This window comes from Alligator mississippiensis, chromosome 3 (genome assembly GCF_030867095.1).
Source record: "Alligator mississippiensis isolate rAllMis1 chromosome 3, rAllMis1, whole genome shotgun sequence".
NCBI lineage: Eukaryota > Metazoa > Chordata > Crocodylia > Alligatoridae > Alligator > Alligator mississippiensis.
In genome coordinates this window covers 274,573,780-274,595,234 of record NC_081826.1, presented here as the reverse complement: position 1 = coordinate 274,595,234, position 21,455 = coordinate 274,573,780, and the positions used below count along the sequence as shown (strand labels likewise).

General features: G+C 47.9%; 1 protein-coding gene across 3 annotated transcripts in view; it reads left to right on the top strand.

The window, feature by feature from the left end:
• The first annotated feature begins 2,432 nt into the window (after positions 1-2,432).
• Positions 2,433-21,455, top strand: part of GHR (growth hormone receptor) — a 227,857-nt gene continuing 208,834 nt past the window's right edge. The window contains exon 1 of one of the 3 annotated variants that reach the window (XM_059725203.1): positions 2,433-2,578. The gene's annotated coding sequence lies outside the window, so the exon portion shown is untranslated. Of the gene's footprint in view, positions 2,579-2,708; positions 2,786-21,455 lie in introns of those variants that run through there. The other 2 variants (XM_059725201.1, XM_059725202.1) reach the window with 2 other exon arrangements.

The window sequence follows — 21,455 nt, the reverse complement described above, 5'->3', positions numbered from 1 at the left end:
GGGTGTCAGAACCTCAGGTTTGATGTTGCTATACTTCTCGGATGCAGCAAGTATGCTGCATGATAAATGCATTCAGTTATCTTTTTATCTGCTATCACATCAACTGGGAGAAGAAACAGCCCCCAGTTCTGACAAGTTACAAATGAATATGAGAAGAAAATCAAATTTGTAGAAAAGGGAATATGTTGAAAGTAATCCAATTTTGCTCTTGTTGGATATTTTACACAGAAAATGGAAAAATGAATTTTATATATATATATATATATATATATATATATATATATATATAAAAATACATGCCATATGCACTTATAACAAGTGATGCGATTAATTTCTGTGGGGGGGCCGGGGGGGCAAGAGAAGGAGTTAATTTAGAGCATAGACTCTGATACATTTGGCCTTAACAGGATGCTGAATATAGCAAAAATCCCAAATTGAAGTATGATCATTTTACCAATGGTCACGAAAATATCCTGTCACTTTAGTTCATTTCTCTCCATCCAAGCACCCTTACTGTAAATGTCCAGTAATAGTTTACAACTATTAGGCATGAGGCCTACAGTTTGGAGAAATGAAGGCTGTCTTGAGGTTACATTATCCTTATAACATATGAAAATTAATTTTTAAGATTACTGTTTTAGTGCAGTCCAGAGAAATTACTTTACAATTGACACACAAACAGTAGTGGCAAATGCAAGCAACACACAGTACCCAGAGGAATTTCTTTAGCTCCTTCCCCTCCTCCCCTTTCATAAAACTGAGACTGTTTGAAAACAGTTCTTTCTTATTGCAAGAGAAGGCAAATGGGGAAGAGATGAGCATTGCTTATGGACTATGCTGTTTGGATTGGAGCAGGGAAGAGAAATTGAGAGCCAGAACCTACACAGGCACATACACACATCATAACATCATGTGTTTGCAAGACAGAGACTGAAGGGCCTGATCCAAAGGCTATTGGAGGCAGAGGGATTTGTATTCACCTGCAGCAAAGTAGGGCCACAAGCAATAACAGGGCCTAAAATAAACATTTTAAGAGAATTAGCAACAGCTCCAGGGAAATATACACCAGTCTGTTGTTAGTAGTGCTGATTCAAACATGAGAAATACACATTTTCACTGATAGTTCTTTAGACGTTGGACAGTTGCTGCTACTAAGTCCTTATAAAACATTTTTGTAATTAAAGCTCAAAATTATTAGGTGTTTTAAGTAGGCATTGGATAAAACTCAAAAGCAGGCTTTGGATCTAGGACTGGAACCTTGGTCTGTGAGGGCGCTGACTACTGAGCTACAAAGCCATGCTCAATCTTGCCCTTGGTGTCTGGGCCAATGAATCTTTACTTATTCCATGCAAGGGAGAACAGCTTCAGGAAGGAGTGGGATGGACAGCATCCCTACTACCCAGGAGCAACCTGTAGTATGGTGCTTAGGCCGTTCTCCTAGGGGGTAGAAGCATGTTTGAATCCTTTAAGCAAGGGAAGGAACTGAATGAACACAGGTCTTTCACAACTGTTTTAAACTACTGACCTATTGTATGACATTATATGAAGGAGAACAAAGCACCACCTGCTCCTGAAAGAAGGTAAGGAGCCCCCCCACCACCCCACCCCTCTTTGCTTTGTGAACCATCACCCAGGTTGGAGGAATCCCTGCCTTGTCCTCCTTGGTGTATTACTGGGTTGAGAGCATGTGTGCAGGAGCACACGGCTGAGGACCTCAGGGGTGTAATACAGACATACCCCACCAATTGTCCTCATATGCTGTGCAGGAGACCTGGGCACTGTGGGCTGCGTCAGGGGACAGAGGTGTGTAGCAGCTACATGGTGCAATGCTAAGGGACTCCAAGGTGCCTATGTTCCTCTGTGGCCCTCCCTCTCTTTCTTCACCATCCCGAATATAAGCTGAATAAGACAAAAGTCCCTGAATTAAAATGCACCTCTGCCTTTTATTCTTATCATCATTACTACTATTTATTGCATCCCTCCTGCCCTGAAAAGCCAGATGGCTCTTTGCTGTTCCTCTCTGTTGTTGTAACTTATCTCCCTTTGAAATACAGCTGTTTGGGGACTTTCCCCATATCCTTCTTCCTTAAACAGCTCCAGGGCACTCGGCTTTCAAACAGACCAGCCCTGGCTTGGTATTTCTCGACCCAATCGGCTTCACTGCCCGCCTTGGGTTGGGGAAACCCTGGTTGTGTCTGCAGCGGCGGCCAGGAAGAGGCAGGTTCCGGACCCCAGGCAGACAACCGGGAGGGCGCTCTCCCGTTCGCCTCCAGCCCCGCGAGCCGGAGCGGCAGCTCCACATCTGGGCAGCGGTGGCGGAGGCAGCTGCGCTCCCCGGAGCAGCGGCCGGCGCCTCCCCGCGGGCGGCCCCCGGGCCGGGCCGGCGTCGCGGAGCGGCGGCCAATAGCTTCCTGCAGGCGGCGCCCGGCGCAGCCACACGCGCCCCGGGCCGGCGGGCTGCTGCAGGCAGCGGCGCCCGGGACCTTCCCCGCCCCGGGCTGCCACCGCGGCGCAGCGACCATGGCAGGCAGCAGGGGCAGGGGCAGCTGGTGCGGCTGAGCTCGGGGCGGGCCGCCAGGTGAGGCGTGGCGTGGCGAGGCGAGGCGAGGCGGGGCGGGGCGGACGGGCGGCGCTGCAACCCGAGCGCGGGGCCCCTCTATTTTTAGCCGGGAAAGTCTCGCCCGGTGTATGGAGCCGCCCCGGGGGCGCTGCTGCCGCGGGGGCGGGGCCGGGGCCGGGGCCGGGGGTCCCTGTCGGGGGCCGGGGCCGGGCACGGGACGAGCCGGTGAGTGCCGGGGCGCGGGGCCGTCGGGGCGCGGCGCCGGAGGTGCGCTGGGCGCGGGCGGGTCCGTGCGGCAGGCGGCCGGCGGGCAGGCGGCCGGCCGGGCGGGCGGGCGGGCGGGGGCCGGGATGCCTGGCCCGGGACGGGGCGGGGCGAGGCGGGACGGGCTCCTCCTTGCCCGCCCGCGGCTGAGGATGCGCGTGGGATCCCCGCGGCTCTGCCCTGGCCGACGGCCGTCCCGCAGGCGAGGGGCCGCGACCGGCAGCGGCTCCAGCAGCGCCCCGAGGGGCAGCCCGCACTTCTCGGCCCGAAGAGGAGGCGGGCGCGGGCCTGGGCGCTCCGCGCGCGGGGAGGCACCGGCGCGGGGCGGGGCGGGGCGGGGCGGGCAGGCGGAGCGGTGCCTGGAAGCTGCCGCGGGTCTTTGCCGTGGAGCCCCTCTACTTTGAGGGTTGGACCAGGGGGTGCGTTAAGCCCCAGGCCTCGCAGCTTTCAAATGGGGGGGGGGGGGGTTGTGTTTTAAATTCTTCCCTCTGCTGCTGAGCTCTTGCTGCCGTGGAGCAGCCGTGCCTGGCCCCCGGGGACGGGCCGTTCGCCTCCAGCCCTGCAGGGCTCCGCTTTCCCTAATTGCGGTCGGATTTCCAGGCGTGACTCGCTGGGAGTCTGGCACGTGAGCCGCAAGGGAGCAGGGGCAATTTTTGAAACGACTACCACAAGCCCAAGTATGCTGGAGTCGTCCAAGGACCTGGGCTGTGTTGTTGAAGTCTTGGCGTGGGCTGCCAGGAGTCTGAACCGCGATCCGCTGCACGGACTCAGCCCGAAGGCTAGGGCCCGAGTGAGCAGATGTTTACTGCAGTTGCTTCTCTGGGACAGTCCCCGAGCGTCTCCTCTGGAGTCCTCTGTTTATGAATTGCTCCATCAGAGCTGGGGCTGGTTCCAGGCATCGCTGCAAGGAGCGGCCCACACGGGCCAGATATCTGCTTTTAGTTGCACTGGTGTAAATGTGAAGTAGCTACACTGATGCCGGTCTCTTTGCAAGTAGAGTGTGGCCTCATGCCCAACCTTGGTTCCACTTGATGATAAATCACCCTGTCAGCCTGCTAGCAAGCAATTCTTTAAAGACAGAGTAGACTGATTATTCAGAATGTGTAGTAGATAGGTGTTTAACTTGAATTCATTTTTAAAAAGCTGTTTAAAAGACATTTGAGCAGCCGATCAGCATGCCCATCTGTATTTAAATCTCTACTGGCTATGGCAGAAGTGTTTTTTGTCAATTCTGTGCCATATTAAAGATATTTGTTTGAGATGGTAATTATCTTTTTAAAAGACAGTCTTTAAAATAATAAGAGCCAAGTGGATCGGGATTAAATTGTGTTATTGAGTTTCTTTAAAGTACAGCAATACTACTGAAATCTTTACAGAATGGCACAGAAACATTTAAACAGGAATGTAATGTCTTTCATCTCCTCTACCTCATCTAAGCCTTGAATAACAAGAATTGCAACCTGTTGGCCAATAAGAGATGTCAAGTACATTTTAATTTAAAAGGGTGTACAAACAAAGCTGTTTATAAGGTGTTTTCTGAGAATCCTGCTGTTGAAATTTGCTAAACTTTTTTGTTTGTATTTTTTGTTTTTGGCAATCATGAGACACTATTTAAAAATAGCTATAATTACCAAAGAACCTGGTTTTCTCTGTTTGAAAATAGCAAGTTATCTAGTTTTTTTTTAAACCTCTCGCAAATTCCCTGATTTGAAAAACCACAAATCTGTATTTTTCCGCAATTAAAGTGAAATACCAGGGTATATATAGGTATCAGGTTAACATAATGTTTTATTGATATATTTACAGTTTTAAAGCTTACCAGTGCCTCAGTCACTATAATAAAAAGAAATTCTAAATACCTATAAATTTTGGCATTTGATTTTAGGTTTTCTGTCATGGAAAATCAGCTCCCCCAGTCCCCTTCGCTCACCAGGATGTAGATCCAGCTGTGGCTGCCCATCCCCCACTACCTTCTGGCACTGATTAGCCCTGATATGCCAATACCCTGCTCGTGCCATTGCCCTTCACTCCCAAGCCACAGCCTCCCAGCCCTGCTGGTGCCCCTCACTCCTAACCCAGAGTCTTCTGGCCTTGCTAGTACCCGTCATTTCCCCTTTACAGCCCCCTGTCCCCACAGCCCTGCTGGAGGGGGCCCCCAGCTGCAAGGGCTATGGAGCCAGGTCCACAGCCCTCTGCCCCCCCAGTAGCTCCTAAGCCTCAGCTGCCACCTGTGGGAGGCAGCAGTTACTGCTGCCAGAGTGGAGCATGGAGCCAGGCTTTCTCTCCCCAGGTGGCATGGCTGGAGTGGAGCCTGTGGGGGGTGGCTGCAGGCTCAGGGCTCCCCACTCTGCTGCCTTACCCCTGTGACCTCTGCAGCACAGCAGGCTGGACCCAACATGGCAGGGCAGAGTGGGGCGCGAAGTCTCAGTGTCATTGCTGGAATTCCTGTGTCGCCATGGTGAGGTGCCTCCTGCCTGCCTGGCAGCATCAGGCGGCACAGATCTGCAACATCACACCCACTACTGCAGGGTGGGCCAGGGGGTGCCTTGCCATGGCAGCACGGGGTTCCCAGCGGCGGTACAGAGCCTCCCCGCCCCACTCTGTCCTGCTGCGCCGAGGTCGTGGAGTCCTCGGGGAGAGGGGTAACCCTGATCCTGCAGCCACTAGCCCACGTCTGCCACTGCCCCGCACACAAATCTGGAGACATGTGCCTGCTGTGTCCCCCCGCTTGGGAGTGCATGCAGTGGCAGGCAGCCAGACCCCCCCCTCCCCCCCTCCTGCTCCCCATTCAAGCTGCCATGGCTCCATCCTGTTCTAGGACATATGGCCATGCATTTCTGCCCTGGGCCCTGCACTGTGCCCCAGTCCCACCCCCAGCCCTGCCCCCCCGCCCCCCCCCCACACACACACACCTGTGGGGAGCTACAGAAGCTGCTCTCCATGCTGCCTGCCTGCCACTTGAATAAGTGTGCATGCATGTGCATGTGGCGCCCCCTGCTGGATCACCCTCCAGCTATTACCAGCCCCTTGCAGGCTGGAACTCTGTCAGCCTGCAAGGGGAAACCCATCCTTTCCCACATTTTTCTCTTTTAAAGGAGAAAGTTAGTGAGTCTGGCTACCAGAAAGTCCTATAGTGACTAGGTGAGAAAACTATAAATTTAGGTTACATGCTTCCACTAATTCTCATGCTAACAGCAATTTAGTGTATAGACAGATGTAACAATTATATTGATATTGAAGTATACCAATTCAGGTTATTAAGATACAACTATTATCTCTGTATGCAACTGTAACAATTAGAGGTGCACCAATATATCAGTTGCATATCAGATTGGCACAGATAAAAGGAAAATTAACATTATTGCCTTTTTTTTTTTTTTTTGGTTGTTGTAGCTGATAATGTTCTCCAATAACTAATTATGCTGGGGCCCCCAGATTGCCTGTGTTCCCTCTTGCCCATGGAGCTGGGACCCCCAGACACCTGTGTTCCCTCCCATGAGCCGGGTAACCCTAGATAAACCCCCATCCCCTCACCAGTGGGCCAGATTGGGCTGGAGTGGACCTGCTGTTGCTGTGTCCCGGGCGCTGGTGCAGTGTGGTGTGGGCTGGGGCAGGGGTAGGTGCCATAAAAGGCACTGAAAGCTGCAGACATGATTGGGGCAGGGAGGAGCAGGCAGAGCTGAGCTGCCCAGCCTGGCCTGGCCCGGCCCAGCATGACTTAACCCACAGTGCTTGGGGATCTGCGCCCCAGGGGCCGGGGCAGCTGCTCCCCTTCACTGTGTGCAGCAGGGTCCTTCTCCCGGTGGAAAGGAAGCCTCTGGGAGGAGGATGGGGGTGCTTTAATTAGAGTGTCTCCAATAGCTGCTCTAATTAAAGTGCTGCCCTGTCTCCTGTATCAGCATCCCCACGCTTAGAAATGGTGGTGGGGGCACTTGAACTAAAGCTCGTTCGACGAGCTTTATTACTAAATATTGGTTATCAGATCCATATCAGCCAATATGGCTGGTTAATAATCAGCTATCGGTATTGGCCAAGAAAATCTTTATCTGTGCATCCCTCGTAACAATACCAGCTTTGTTCATGGTCAAGGCTGGGTCAGTTTAGCTAGATCTATGACTAGAGGATCATGCAGATATAACAGCTCAATTCCAAAACCTGTTCCTTTCTTCTTTTTTTTTAAATAGCTAAAATGTATATTTGTCTACCCCTTTACAGTACTCTGCAAATAACCCTATTGATTTAAACATCAGTAAAAGTGGCAAAATCCTGTCCTTGAAAAAGAGGTGTAATTGGAGAATTTGGTGTCCTAGGTTGAAGGGGAGGGGCGGGTGAGATTTTTTTTACTTCCAAGATAAGTTTATATAAGTAAATATACCAATTATCTGCGGGTCCTACATCTGTCAAATTGACTTTGAAGCTTTTTATTGCTGCAAAAGTTGCCTGCTGTTGATCTGTATGTTACATTTAGAATATTAAACAGGGAGTCAGGCTTTGGTATTTGGAGTATGACTACATTATTTGACATGGCTGGAATGGAAATTAAGGAGATGGTTTACTGAGAGAGCAAGTTGAGCAGTAATACTTGGACTCTTATAGCGTTAGTTACCTTTTATCAGTCAGAAGAAAGCTCAAAGAGCTTGGTGAGGCCACAGCTGGAGTACTGCATCCACTTCTGGGCTCTACAGTTCAAAAAGGATGGAGAAGCTTGAGAGAGTCCAGAGGAGAGCCACATGCATGATCAGAGGGCAGGAAAGCAGGGCTTATGATGAGAGGCTGAGAGCCATGGGACTCTTCAGCCTGGAAAAGCACAGGTTCAGGTGGGACCTGGTGGCTGCCTACAAGTATATAAGGGGTGTACATCAGGATCCGGGGGAACGCCTGTTCACCAGAGTGCCCCAAGGGATGACAAGGTCAAACAGTCACAAACTCCTCCAAGACCATTTCAGGCTGGACATAAGGAAGAACTTCTTTGTAGTCCGAGCCCCCAAGGCCTGGAACAGACTGCTGCCAAAGGTGGTGCAACCACCTACTCTGGACTCCTTTAAGAGACGTTTGGATGTTTATCTTGATGGGATCCTTTGAACCCAGCTGACTTCCTGCCCCTGGGCCAGGGGGCCGGACTCGATGATCTTCCAAGGTCCCTTCCAGCCCTAATGTCTATGAAATCTTGCAACGAGTTTGAAATTTAATTTTAGGGCTGCTAGATATTTTGCTACCAAAAATAATGTGAAGAGAGGAGAAAAACCAGTATTGATGCCAGGGTGCAGAGGCCTGACAACCCATTTTTGTACCTTTAGATCAGGGGTTTTCAACTTTTGGATCAGCGTACCCCCAACAGCTGGACTCGGAGCAGTGTACTCCCGACGGCTGGACGTGGGGTGGCGTGTGGCCGAATGTGGAGCGGCAGTAGCCACCCCGTGTGAGCTTCCCTCAGCCCCTGCATCTGGCTGGGTGGGTGGCACCTGCACGACAGCGCGGGATGGTGCGTGGCAGCGCTCCGTCCCTGCTCACCCGTGCATATCCCCTAGGGTCTTCTCAAATACCCCTGGGGTATGTGTACCCCTGATTGACAGCCCCTGCCTTAGATAGTAGCGGCAGCCAGAGCAGTGGCAGTGGCCAGGCCAACAGTGATGGCAACCAATAATCTTGTGCCCCCTCAAGGTTGGTGCTTGGGTCTGGTGCCCCACTCACCCACCCCTAGTTCTGTTACTGCTGGGATTGGCAAGGGAACAGGTTACTACAATTTACTTGTATTGCGCTCAGTTAAGCACTTCATATCATGACAGGTCAATAAAAGTTTCGTTTTCCTTTTTGTTATGAGTATCTTTTTTATAGGCTCCCTTTTTGCTGGCTGTCACTGAAGATATTGGAAGAGATTTGAGTGAGGAGTCCAGACAATAGAGTTGGGATAGTGTTCCAAGGGAGAGGGAAATGTGAGAAAAGCAGGCAAAGAGGCGTTGAGGCAGCCACCACAGATAGTGGTAAAGGCAGAGAGGCTGATGCAATAAGATACTTGCTTGGCAGGAAAAGATTTATGGCGAGGCTTGAAGGAACATTTTGTGCTCAGATTGTTTACCACAGGCAAAATCTTCATTTAGTGTATATGAATCCCAAGCGAAGTTCTGTGCGTGCAAAGGCTGCTTATTCACAGGTCATTCTGACATGTGTGATATGTAGAAAACAACCTATTTCTGAGGGAATGATCCTCTGTATATGAGAAATTAATTCTCTCAGTAAATCAGAGGCCATCCTCACACAGAGACAGATGTTTTCCATATCATATCAGCTACAGTTTATGAAATGCTAAATGCATTTTAATGTGACATTTTGTTGACCTTCTACAAATGAGTCACTGTTTAAAAGAATAATTACGTTATCAATAGTAACTTTATTTTTAACAAATGCCTTAGATAATAATATAAACTTTAAAAAATGCTTAATAGTGCTGATGGGCTGTGTAATCAGGTGAGACCTTTTTTTTTTAAGCTTTTAACATCTAACCCGAATGAAATAATGTTCTTGGGATACATCTCTGGTGGGACTGGAAAACAGTTGTGTGAAGTCCTGCATTCCACAAGTTGTATGAACACCTACCAAATGCTGGCTAATCTATTTTGCCTCCAAACTGTTAATTCTTAAAGGGCTAATAAGAATACTTCGTGTACATACATAATACATATATGTGTATCTGATTACTGCATGCTTCGCTTGACTGCATAACAGTGTGGATCCCAGTTTGTTACCTATTCCTCACATTGCAGAGACTTCATGAGTAGCTGGCATCTCTCAGCCCCACTCTGTACTTTGTAACCTAATCGCACTTTGTTTAACTGCATAATTGATTAAAAAGTGTAGATAGAAGTCATCCATTTCAAGGCTTCTAAAGCAGCTCTGACCTGACTTAATCCTGTCAATATCAGGTTGATATTAGAGATACAAGACTTTAACAAAACAAGCAAACTAGAGTTAATGAGGTATGAAAAGCTTAGGGCAGGCTGTTCCTGTAATTAATGAGCATTATTTATATTGACCTGGGGAGCCTGTGGTGAGCACATACTCTGGGGAGGTGCATAACTCTCTCTCTTTCACTCCCAGGGCTGTTCACTTAAACAGAACCCCATTTATTAAATTTGGTACTGAAGGGAATGCATTTGTGTGTATGTACATGCAAACCCCAGTACAGGGTTACTGTTTCAGAGTAACGTTGTTTGTGTTCATTTCCAATCAACACAATCATGAACCATCAAGAAAACTAGTTAAGATTCTCTTAATTCATATGCCTTTAAAACCCCTCACTGTACTCTTCAGTGTCACTCATAACAGACTCTTTTGCTCTTCCGGTATATAACCAAGCAGGGTCCAGGCATACTGATGCTCTATCTGGATTTATTCAGATTTCCAATTTTAACCCAGAATTAAGATTTTAAAATTTGTTCCCTATATATGTGTAATGGTATATAACCTATGCAGGTCTACTTGGAGGGGGAGAAAGGATAGCAGCAGGGACTTGGGAATACTTTTGAGGGAAGTTTTTAGTGCCATGCATGGGTCATGCGTGGGAGAAGGAAACAGTATATGGAGGACTGGGAGGATATGAGAGTGGGGGTGCAGAGTTTTGAATGGGAGTTCTGAGTGAGGTGAAGTTAAACACAGGTTATGTGCTTATAGAACAGGGGTGGGCAATTATTTTGGGTAGAGAGCCGTTTACTGAGTTTTGACAAGCCATCGAGGGCCGCATGACAGGCAGCCAGGGGCAGATAAATATTAATTTTCTAAATTTTTAGGGGTCCCACAGACCGGATGGAATGGCCTGGTGGGCTGCATCCGGCCTGCAGGCCGCATTTTGCCCACCTCTGTTACAGAAGAATTAAAAGATTTGTGTGTAAGCACATAACTTATTGTTTCCAGATTGAAGGAGCTACTGTGGCACCTATTTCCATCTGCTACCTAGTACAAAGACTTGCATTTAAGGCATGGAAAGTATCTTTCTCCACTGCTTTATATCCTGTGTAGTTATTTAGAAGTGTATAAAGTGAAGGGAAAGAACACAGTAATCATGACTGTTAGACCTTTGCACCTACGTTACATAAGCTTAAATAACTGTAAGGTGCAAATCAGTGGGATCTTTGATCTAGAATATCTGTAGCAGGGTGGAGAGATCCTTCACCAACTTTACATTCAAGCTAAGGTCAAAGGGTCTCAGTTTCCAGTTACTTACCCTCGCAGTTTTCAGATAATGATTCAGGGACAACTAATGCTGTTATGGAGAGCAATCAGAATGCTTTCAGCTATCCCACATAGTTTGGGAAACAATACTGATAGAAATCTATATTTAATATTTTTAATTAAAAGCCAGGTTAACTATGTCTCTAAATACGATTTCACAGTCTACAAACTCAGCCAGTCTTCAAGAAAAATCAGTGAATAGTTGAAAGGAACCACTGCCTTTAAATTGAACAACAACATTGGAATTGTGATAAAACTGGAGGATTATGAGCTCTGTTTCTAGGGGTAAACTACTATCATTCAGGGAAAGCAAAACCATCCTTTGACAACCCAAGTAATTCTACGGTTTATGTGATTAACCATCATTGCCCATGCATTTTGATCTGATTTAGACTATAAGTATGTTTTGCTATATGAACATAGCCATTTTAATCCAAAAGGGATCACCTTGTGATCTTCACTTCAGCAAAGATTTTATTCACATAAACCAGAACTCTGTTTTAAGAAAAGCAGGACAGAACCCAAGCTACTTGACTGACTTATCAATGTTCCTCTTTTCAAATTTCCCCTTTATTTTAGAGCTGGCAAATCAATCAAAAAGTTACTAAGAAATATTTTCATGAAATAATTACTGTGACTTCACTCTTCTGCTTGTACAGGTGTTCTTAGGACTTGTTAAAAAAAAACAAATTGAATGTAGTTTAGAGAATTTGCATTGTTGTCTAAGCAAGGCTTTTTATGCAATGGAAAATGTTGAGTTTTCATTAAAATCAGGAAACTTAGCCTAAATCATTTTCAATTTTGAGAACATGATGAAAGGTTGAAAAAAATGTAACAGAAAAAAATATAAAGTAACTATTTTTTTCAGCTTCTCTGAAATCTTCTGTAATGGGAAACTTTGTATAAGTGAACCAAGGAAGGTGGGTACAAATTTCATTGGACTCCTGTGTTAAACTCTGAATTTCTGTTAGTATAAAAATCATGGCGACAAGAAGAAATCCCTTTTACAATCTTAGAAAATGATTTCCATGGAGTGTTTGGGTAGGCAGTCATCTTTATCCCTCCCTCCCTTAAAAACCACTTTTTCTGCAAAAGTGGATTAAAATGAGAAGACAGAGCCTGCTGCTGTTTTTATGCAAAAGAGGAATCCATATTTGAGTTTGCTAATAACCATAATGACTGTGATAAAATTATGTTGCTGTGAAAAAGTACTAATAGTTGAGATTTATGGAGTAAGCCCCAAGCAAGGGGAGCTGTTGTATGATGTTCTGTAAGCTGTAATTCAATTCCTGCTCTTGAGCTGCTGAGGAAGTCTTCTTGCTGAAAGTGTTGGAAATCTAAATGTACAAGAGTTTGGATTTCTTGTTCTCCTAGGATTATATTCTGTTTCTGAAATTGGTAGTTAAAGCTGACTGAAGTTTAGTTTTCAGCTTGTTTTACCTAGTAAACACTAAACTGGGATGAGCGATTATTTTGGGCAGAGGGCTGCTTACTGAGTTTTGGCAAGCCATCGAGGGCCACATGACAGGTAACCAGGGGCAGATAAATATGAATTTTCTAAAATTTTAGGTGCCCCACGGGCTGGCCTGCAGACCACATTTTGCCCACCCCTGCACTAAACACTGATGTTAGGAACTTTAGTGTAAGGTAATATGGAGCCATTTGGAGTTTATCCATAGATTTCAAAGGGCTTTGGATCAGGACCTTATTCTCTTGTCTTTTGTACAGCATCTTCTTTCTTACATAGACAAATTGTGAGATCTGTGTATCTGAGTGCATTGGCGGCGTCCTTTATTCTTCCCCCTCTGCTGTGCCTTCACTCTGTACACTGTGTCCTGTTGGAGCCATACAGCCATAGGTAGGGGCAGCATGAGTCTTGGTAAATTGACACAGAGTTGACACAGAGATTTGGCTGCAGTAAACAGGCCTAGAGACCTGTGACATCTCACTTCAGGTCTGGCTAGGGCCACAGGTGAAGAGGATGTGGTACTTTTTATGTATACATCAGGAAAGAGCATCAATAACTGTGTTGCTTCTCTGTATTTCAAGGAAATCTGAGGGTAAAATTCTGTAGTTTTTCTTGGTTGTTCTTTGTGTGATTGTTCCTACTTTTGGGGGCATGGTGACCAGTGTAAAGACTTCAGACCAGGCCCATGCCAATTTCCTGCAGAATGAAAATTACTGTGGATACACAACATCAGGTATGTATAGTAAGTTCTTTAAGTCAAAGACAGTGAAGAAGAATATTACTTTCTCATGAGATAAATTAATTTTATAGCTTTGCTTAGTGTTGGGCCTTAATAGAGTTATGATAAGTTATCGTCTGATACTCAATGACTATCCTGACTGGAATTTATAATTTATTCTTGGATAGATAGTGAACAAAAATTAGAGCGAAATTCAGATTATATAAAATATTCTGCTTTGATTACTCAAGACAATCTCTTCCCATTGTGTGCCTGTTAAACTACAAGCAATTAGATGCAGCTTGTCTGCATTTAACATACAGCAACAGTGAGGACTAGTAGTCCAAGAAGAAGTCATTAATATATTGGTAATGCCAGCAACCAAGCTGTATCACTTAAGTGCCAAAGCTGGGTTCACTTTCATTGCATCAATAAAAAGAGAGACCAGAAAAATTTGGTCCTTCAGGCTAAAGACAAACATTTAAATGTCTGTCCTGAGCCTGAATTGATTTAATCTTTGCAGGTTAGTCTAACCTGCAGAGAATGAAGCAGTTTGCAAGTGGATAGACATTTAGCACAGCGTGCAGTAGCTCGGACCACAAGCCCAGGGGTGCTAGAGCAGCCCTTCCCTTCCAACAGGGAAGCTGAGCTAAGGGGAACCGTGGCCAGGCCCTGGCAAGCCTGAGTAAGACTGAGCACAGTTTTAAACCCCCACCTTGCCCTGCAGAGTTTGGAGGGTGGGGGAAGAGGGAGTGTCTGCTGTGGGGGAAGGAGGAGGGGGGAGCTCTGCCCCTCCCAGCGCCTTCCTGACAGCTGAGAGCAATCCCTGCACACAGGGCTGCCAGGTCCCTGATGGGAACTCTTCCCCCTTCTCCCTCTCCCTCACTGCTGTGGAGCGGGGAAGGGGGCCCTGTTTGGTGCTGAGGGGGCTCTTCCCCCTCCTCTTCCTCCCCCCTGCCATGGGTTGGGGAGGGGGACTCTTCCCCCAGCTTCTCCCCCACCACCGAGGGAGGGGGCTCTGCAACGCTGCCCAGCCCCAGATGGGAACACTACCCCAATTCCCCCCCACGAGGCAGGGTGGCGGGCTCTGTTCCATGCTGGGGGGTACACTTCCTCCTCCTCCTCCCCCTCCACCAAGGGGAAGGGGGCTCTGTTCAGTGATGTGGGGGACTCTGCCCACTCCTCCTCCCCCTGCTGCTGCGTGATGGGGTGGGGAGGCTCTTGTCATGCTCCCCGACCTGGCCCAGCCGGGGCACAGGGAGCAGCTGTAACAGAGCCACAGCTGCCGGGGTGGCCCTGGCCCTTTAGCCTGGCCTTGCTCAGCCCCAGATAAGGCAGCTGCTTCATGGGGCCAGGCCGGGACCTGGGGGCAGGGTCACCCCCAGTGGGTGCAGCTCAGTGAGGGGGGCAGCTGCTTCCCCTGTCATTGAGTGCAGCCTGGCGTGCGCAGCTGGTGGTCGGCTGGGCAGTGCTTACCTGAGCCCACTTGGAGGCACTGTGGGGGCTCATGGGGCCTCAGCAAGCCTGTGGTGGGCAGCTGCTGGGCTCTGGGTCCACATTGCTCCCAAGCCAGTCCAGGTAAACACTGCCCCATCAGCTGCTGGCTGCGCACACCGGGTTGCACTCACTGACAGGGAAAGCAGCTGCCGGGCTGTGCTGATGTCCCTGTCACTGAGCTGCACCCACCAGGGATGGTCCTGCTCCCATGGCCCAGCCCCACCAAGGAGCTGCCTTAGTTGGGGCTGAGCAAGGCCAGGCCAGGCTGGGCCTCGAGGCCAGGGCCACCCTTGGCAGCTGCAGCTCCATCCGCTCCCTTGGCCCCTGCTAGTCCGGGCCAGGGAGCGCTGCAAGAGGGGGGTCTCTGTGCAGCACTGCCTAGCCAGGGCATGGGGAACTGAGCCGTAGCTGCAGGGGGTGAAGCACATGGGAATGTTGCCCTGTGCTTCAGGCCAATGCTCAGCATCTCAATATCGTGCTGTTAGATGGGAGGGCATGACAATTGCACATATACGAATACACAAATCAATTAGGTGCATACACACACACTACCACCTCAGGCACATATACATCCAATATTACCAGCCTAGGCACATTCATACGTATCACCAATTCAAGCACATACATGCTCTAATGATAATGACATGAAAGCATACACAATACACACAGGTTAAACAGTGACTCAGGTGACAGTGTGTGTGTGTGTGTGTTGGTGCCTGTGGTACTTATGCTTGGGGTGCTCAGTAACTAAAGAGAAAGTGGCAGAGATCAGGGGAAAAGGCAGTGGGGATGAAGCAATAGCAGTGGCAGAGATCAGGGAAAAGGCAGTGGGGATGGGGCAATAGAAAAGAAACAGGGGTTTGCAGACAGAGAGGAGCTCAGGATGGCTGGAGCCACAAGAGCATGGGGCAGGTGCTGGAGGTGGCGGTGAGCCAGAAGCAGGAGGGAGAAATGAGACAGAAGTTCGAGGGGTGAGGAGCAGAGATTGGAGCAGGGCCGAACTGTAGTAAAGCAAAACCCAACTCAGGGGTCCAAATACCAGTTTTCTTAAATGAACAGTGTACTGTACAGCTTGGTTCCCACACACTCACACAGGCACTCCCACACACACTCACACAATGGTAGCAGGAGAAAGAGACTCAGTGGAAGGGTTGGAGTCCAGGGAGGGAAGAGAAACAGAGTCCAAGTCCTTGGCTGAAGAGAGGATGGGGTGGGTGATAGCTACCTATCCAGGGTGGGAGGGGGTCCTCGATGGTCAGTCAGGGCCTTTCTCCAGCAGGTGTTGTCCAGAGTGGGTTGCCACTCTGTGTGCTGTGTGGATAGGCAGTGTGACATGGAGCAGGTCTGGTCCAGGTGAAGATGGTGCCCCAAGGAGTCAGTCTTCACTACCCCTTTTTATGGGGTAGACGACCTCTGATCTCCTGTGGGAGGGCCTGTCCAGGCAATGTCAGTCCTGTTCCCAGAGGGCTCCAAGATGTTCATACTGAGCATGTGCAGCCTTGGCACAATGGTGGGGTGCCTCATCTTTTGTTTCTTGAAGGCTGAGGGTGTTTCCAATGGCTGGTTTGTTGGTCCAGGTATTGGTTTTTTTGGTGGGGTGATTTAATAGGGGGTCCTGCTATCATTGTGTTTCACTCATCCATTCACTCTTTTGTTTCAGGCATTCAAGGAAAACCAGTTTACACCGGAGAGGTTACAGAATTGCAACATACTTACACAACAGGGCATGGGGACAAGATGGGAATGGATACTTGACATCACTTTACAGACACAGGCCTAAACCATACAATATTAATATGAAACAATAAAATTCAATGCACAAATGATAGGAATACAATATGAAACAATAAAAATCAATACGAACATAACAGAACACTATTTACAATATATTTAAGAAGGGGCTTATTACAATAATAGTATACAAGAACTTAGCTTACCTACTACTACTTGTAATCACTTATAAGGGGCAGAGAGAAAGTCAGAAATGGTTGGGGAAGGGGAGGGAATACATAAAAAAAACCTGGGGGTTTTGCTACAGGAAGATTCCCCCTCCTGGGCCAGGAAGCCTCACATAGAGCAGCCCTGCGGTGGCAGTGGAAGGGGGATGGGGATGGGAAGGAGGAGTGCCCCTCCAGTACCCCACAGAGCCCCTCTTCCCTGCTCTGGGGGGAAGAAGAGGAGGGGGAAGAGTCCACCCCAGCACAGACCAGAGTCCCCCTCCCTGCCCCACAAGATAACCATTCTGGCATTGCCCTGTTAAGATGAAGGGGACAGGGAGAAGGGTTAATTCCTCCTTCCATCCCTTCTGGTCCCTTCTGCCCTGCAGCCGGGGTCTGCCAGCCCCAGGGGCCACCACTGCAGCCCCCTCCCCTCTGCATCCCAGCTGACAGGCAGACCCCAGCTGCGGTTGGGAAGAAGGGGAAGGAGGGAAGAATTAATCCCCTCCCTGCCCACTTTGTCTTAATGGCGCCATGCTGGCCGGTGTCCTGCCATGGCCTGTCCCTGCTCTGGCTAGAAAGCAGAGGAGTGGGGCTACCCCAGCTCTGTATCAGAGCAGACCCTGTCCAGAGAGCATGCTGGGGTGCTGGGGGACCCTGGTTTAACTTAAACCAGCATGGGGTCTGGAACAGACATTGCATAAACCAGTTTGACCCAAATCAGTTAAGTCTGATACTACATTCAGCCAGGTTTATCGCAAACCAGTTTCGGCCATTTTGAAACTGGTTTATGTGCACTGAATGTCTGTTCTGTTACAAGTTTAAACTGGTTTCTGATCACTTAAACCAGTTTATGTGTAATGTCTGTCTCTGGCCTTAGTGGGAAATATACAAACAACGAAATGAATCAGTTATCCTGGGCACCGTCTTCTCTTGATGTTCCCCATTCAACTTGTTCAAATCCTCTTTTTAAAACCAAAAAAAGGAATATAAATTTGATGTCATTTTAAAACCGCTACATCTGCTGAACCCTGGGCTTCTTCTAACCCTGTGAGTTGAATCCATAGTCCGGTGCACCACTATAATGTAACCCTGGTTTTCCACCAATAGAATACATCTGTGTAATGGAGACCATAGATCGTGTGTGGGTTCAGGCTCAGTCCTGGTAAAGCTGAGGTAATACTTACAGTTAAGGGAAGCAACCAAAAGAACTAGTGAATTTTGTATAACAGCTCTGTCTGTTGAAAGAGCATGCCTGCCATTCCTTACTGCAGTTTGCGACTGGGCTGTCTTGTTGCTTCTGGGTGTTTACGTAACTGCCAAAGAGCCTTTTTAATATTTTTCAGTCTTTTTCACGCAGATCTTACCACAATGATTTATGCCTGCATCCCCCTGAGAGTGGATTGTTGCAACGAGCTTTATGTGATTTGGAAATTCAGTTTGACGCTTGCACCAAATGCTTATCAAAATGTGCTCGGTCAAGGAACACATTCTGCCTCTGCTTCTTGCTCTGTACTGGCTGCCAGTTGAATTTAGGGTCAAGTTCAGGCTGTTGGGTTGGTTCTAGAAAGATCTGATCTTGTTAGGTGTCTGGACTGCCTGTGTAACCACTCCTCCCCTTGCTTGCTGCAACTGTTAAGATTAGCTGATGGATGAGAAAAGGAACGGGCCCTGGTGGCCGCTCATTCTTAGAGAATGAATACATTTGACCTCCCATCCCACCTCAGGTGCCTAACAGACATTGCTCTGATTATCTCCAGGTACAGCAAAAGCCGTGTTATCCAGCACTTTACCATCTGGAATGCTCCACGAACCGGCATCTGTCAATGCAAATCTTCCTTCTGAGGGACGCGGCAAAAGCCAAACCAGAAGTCCCACTTCTGGTTTTGCCGCTGCAAGCCAAGTCCCACTTCTTCCTTGTGGACCAGGGCCCGGGGCAAAGCAGCCTGTGCAGGGGCCCCCTCCCTGTCCCGTGGCACACTGATACTAGGGAGTGAAAACTTTGGTGCACCCAACGCAGCATATTCGATTAACCGGCATCCCCCATTCCTCATGGATGCTGGATAACGGAGCTTTTACTGTATTCTGTTTTTCCTTGTGTAAGAAAGATATGAATAAGAAAGGAGAAGAGGGAAGGAAGAAGTGATGAGTTGGGATAGCTTTCTACAGCTGATTTGGCCTGCTGCGTTTAATGAAAGTATGCATATTCATTGTTCATTTGACACCATGAGACAATGCCTATATAATTAAATGCAGTAGAAACAGAGTAAAACACATCCCAGGAACTTTAATGACAGGTTAGGATACACATGGTTGCAAAGAAACTTGCAGGAAAACTATTAATTTTGAAATTGCTGGAGCAGTTTGTACTTAAATGTGCCTCAAATCTGGGGTTGGGTCATAGAGCAAGTCTGCACTCCAGAGTGTACCTTGTTTCAGACTCCTGAGCATACACACACTGACTTCCCACATTCTCCTGTGATTATGCACACTTCAGAGCTGTATTCAAGTTACATCCAGACAGCTGCACCCAATTGTGTTTCAGTTACATTTGGTTGAAACGCTGGAGGACATATCCCAGGGCTCCAGGTCCCTCATTCACTCAAGCTGCTGTTAAGATTGGTTTACAGTGTATTGAGAGGACCTGATTGTTCTTCCTAAACCCCTGTGCCAGAAGCATAATTACCCCACTAACACATGCAACTGAGGCATGTCTAGTTCAGCAAGCTCTTTTCTTCTGTCTGATTCAGCCTGTGCCACACAGTGGATCTGGAACAGGTAGATAGACTGTTCTTGTTTGTGGCTACTCTGTTACATCAATGAGTTACAGACAAAGTTTGAAGAGGAGGTGGGGGACACTTCAGTGGCTTTTTCTTACCGTTGGAGGGAAGTCCTGAGTCTGGGAGAAGTTTATTTATGTTTGATGATGATATGGCAGAGTGGACATACCTGTTGCATGATGCAAGCACTGGTTCTCCATATGTAAACTCTCTTCGAGTGCAGGGCATGGCTCACATCATCTGGTAGGTTCTGGTGAGCAGCACTTGCTCTGGAACTTCTCCTTGGAGTTTATGAGAAGGCACAAACCCAACCAGAACCAGGACACACAAATGAGGAAAGCCATTCCACTTTGAGACCCAGTTGCTGTTGCCATCTGGAAGTTGGCTACGCTAGTCTGCCATAGGTTCATGACTATCCAGTTTGCTGTGGACAGGTAATCTGCTGATAGTATAGTGGTAGAGGTTTGGGAGATGATTAATGCTGTGGTGTATGCTGAGGTGATCGGCATAACTAATGTGGCTGACCTCAGAACTGGTACTGAGAGACCGCAGGCTTCAGCTGCTTGGCCCATCAATAGAACTTGTGTGCCTGTAGTTTGTTTGCCACAAGAAGCACATTAGCACTGATTGTTCTGCAGGCCTTGGTTGACTGAAAAGACAAGTTCATGTTGCTAAGGTACAGAGGTAAGCTAATATTTCCCTGTTTGGACAAGCAAGGACCTGCTTCTTTCCTAATAAAGTTATCAGCACTTTGTCTCTGACCACTGTTAAGGGACTTTTCCTATCATCTGCTGCTATGGCTAATGAAACTATGTCCTGACATTAGAGCACCTGACAAGAGAAAGTCTAAATGTACACACTTCACATTTGCATGACGATGGTGGTAGAGTGTACGATAGACAGGTAACAGGCAAGATTGTGCTGCCTAAAAAATCAGTTGAATTCCACTTTTGCCAGTGTAATTCACATTATTATAGTTTACGGCATCCTGCACAGCATGGGTGAAAAGGAGGGCAACATTTCTGGGTGGGGCAAGCACTAGACACTGTTAGAAGGCAAGCAGCATCCACGTCATCACTAAGAATGTATCCAGAGCATTGACAAGATGTCGGGGGAGCACTGCGGGTGACATGGGACTGCAACCTGATTTCTGCACTGATAAAAAGGGCATGGGGCTGCAACCTGGCTGGAGCTAGGGCCTGGCAGCAGTGGGGGTAGCAGCACAATTTCTGCCCCAACCATGGGGCATAAGGTTGCAGCCTGGCCGGACCCAACGGCAGTAGGGACAGTGGCAGTGCATAGTTGTGCCCCCCTACCCCCTCTACTGCAATGGTGGCACAGAGTTGTGTCCCTCCCATCCCCCCCTCCCACTGGCAGCACTTACACGTCACCTATGATCCAGGAGAACAAAGGAAGTAACTAATGCCTTGTGCAGTCACATCTTTGAATTGCATAGTGACATGTAAAATAGTGTGATATGGGGATGTGATGCTGTTTGTTTTTTTTCCTTGTGCACATCTGTTGGTTGTTTGCTGTGTGTTTAGAACAAAGTTCAGTATTTTATTAATCTCTCTGGATGCAACTATCTGCCTTTTCCTCCCTTCTTAAGCATGTGCATTGTATAACCAAATTAATTTATTAAGAAATAATAAGATACTAAAATAAGCGAAGATATTTTCAAATCCATTGCTGGCATCTCGGATGCCTGTCCAGGAATAACAGTTAAGAAAAGCAAAAGAGTGAAAACCTATGCAGCTAACTGCAATACAGTCTGAATAGTCTTGTTGATTATAGAGCTAGGAATGTGCCTTGTCCTTTTACCTCCCAGATATATGGGGTGTATTGGGTGGGGCTCAGGGGAAGGTAGACTGAACATTTGCCATTCAGTTTTGTGGAATGGTTCATAGCCTACCCAACGGAGGTGTAGCAGGAAAATTGATATAAGCCCATCCTGAGGCAAAGTAAGTAGTAGTAAGTGGATGTGAACAAAACACTGTCATAATCC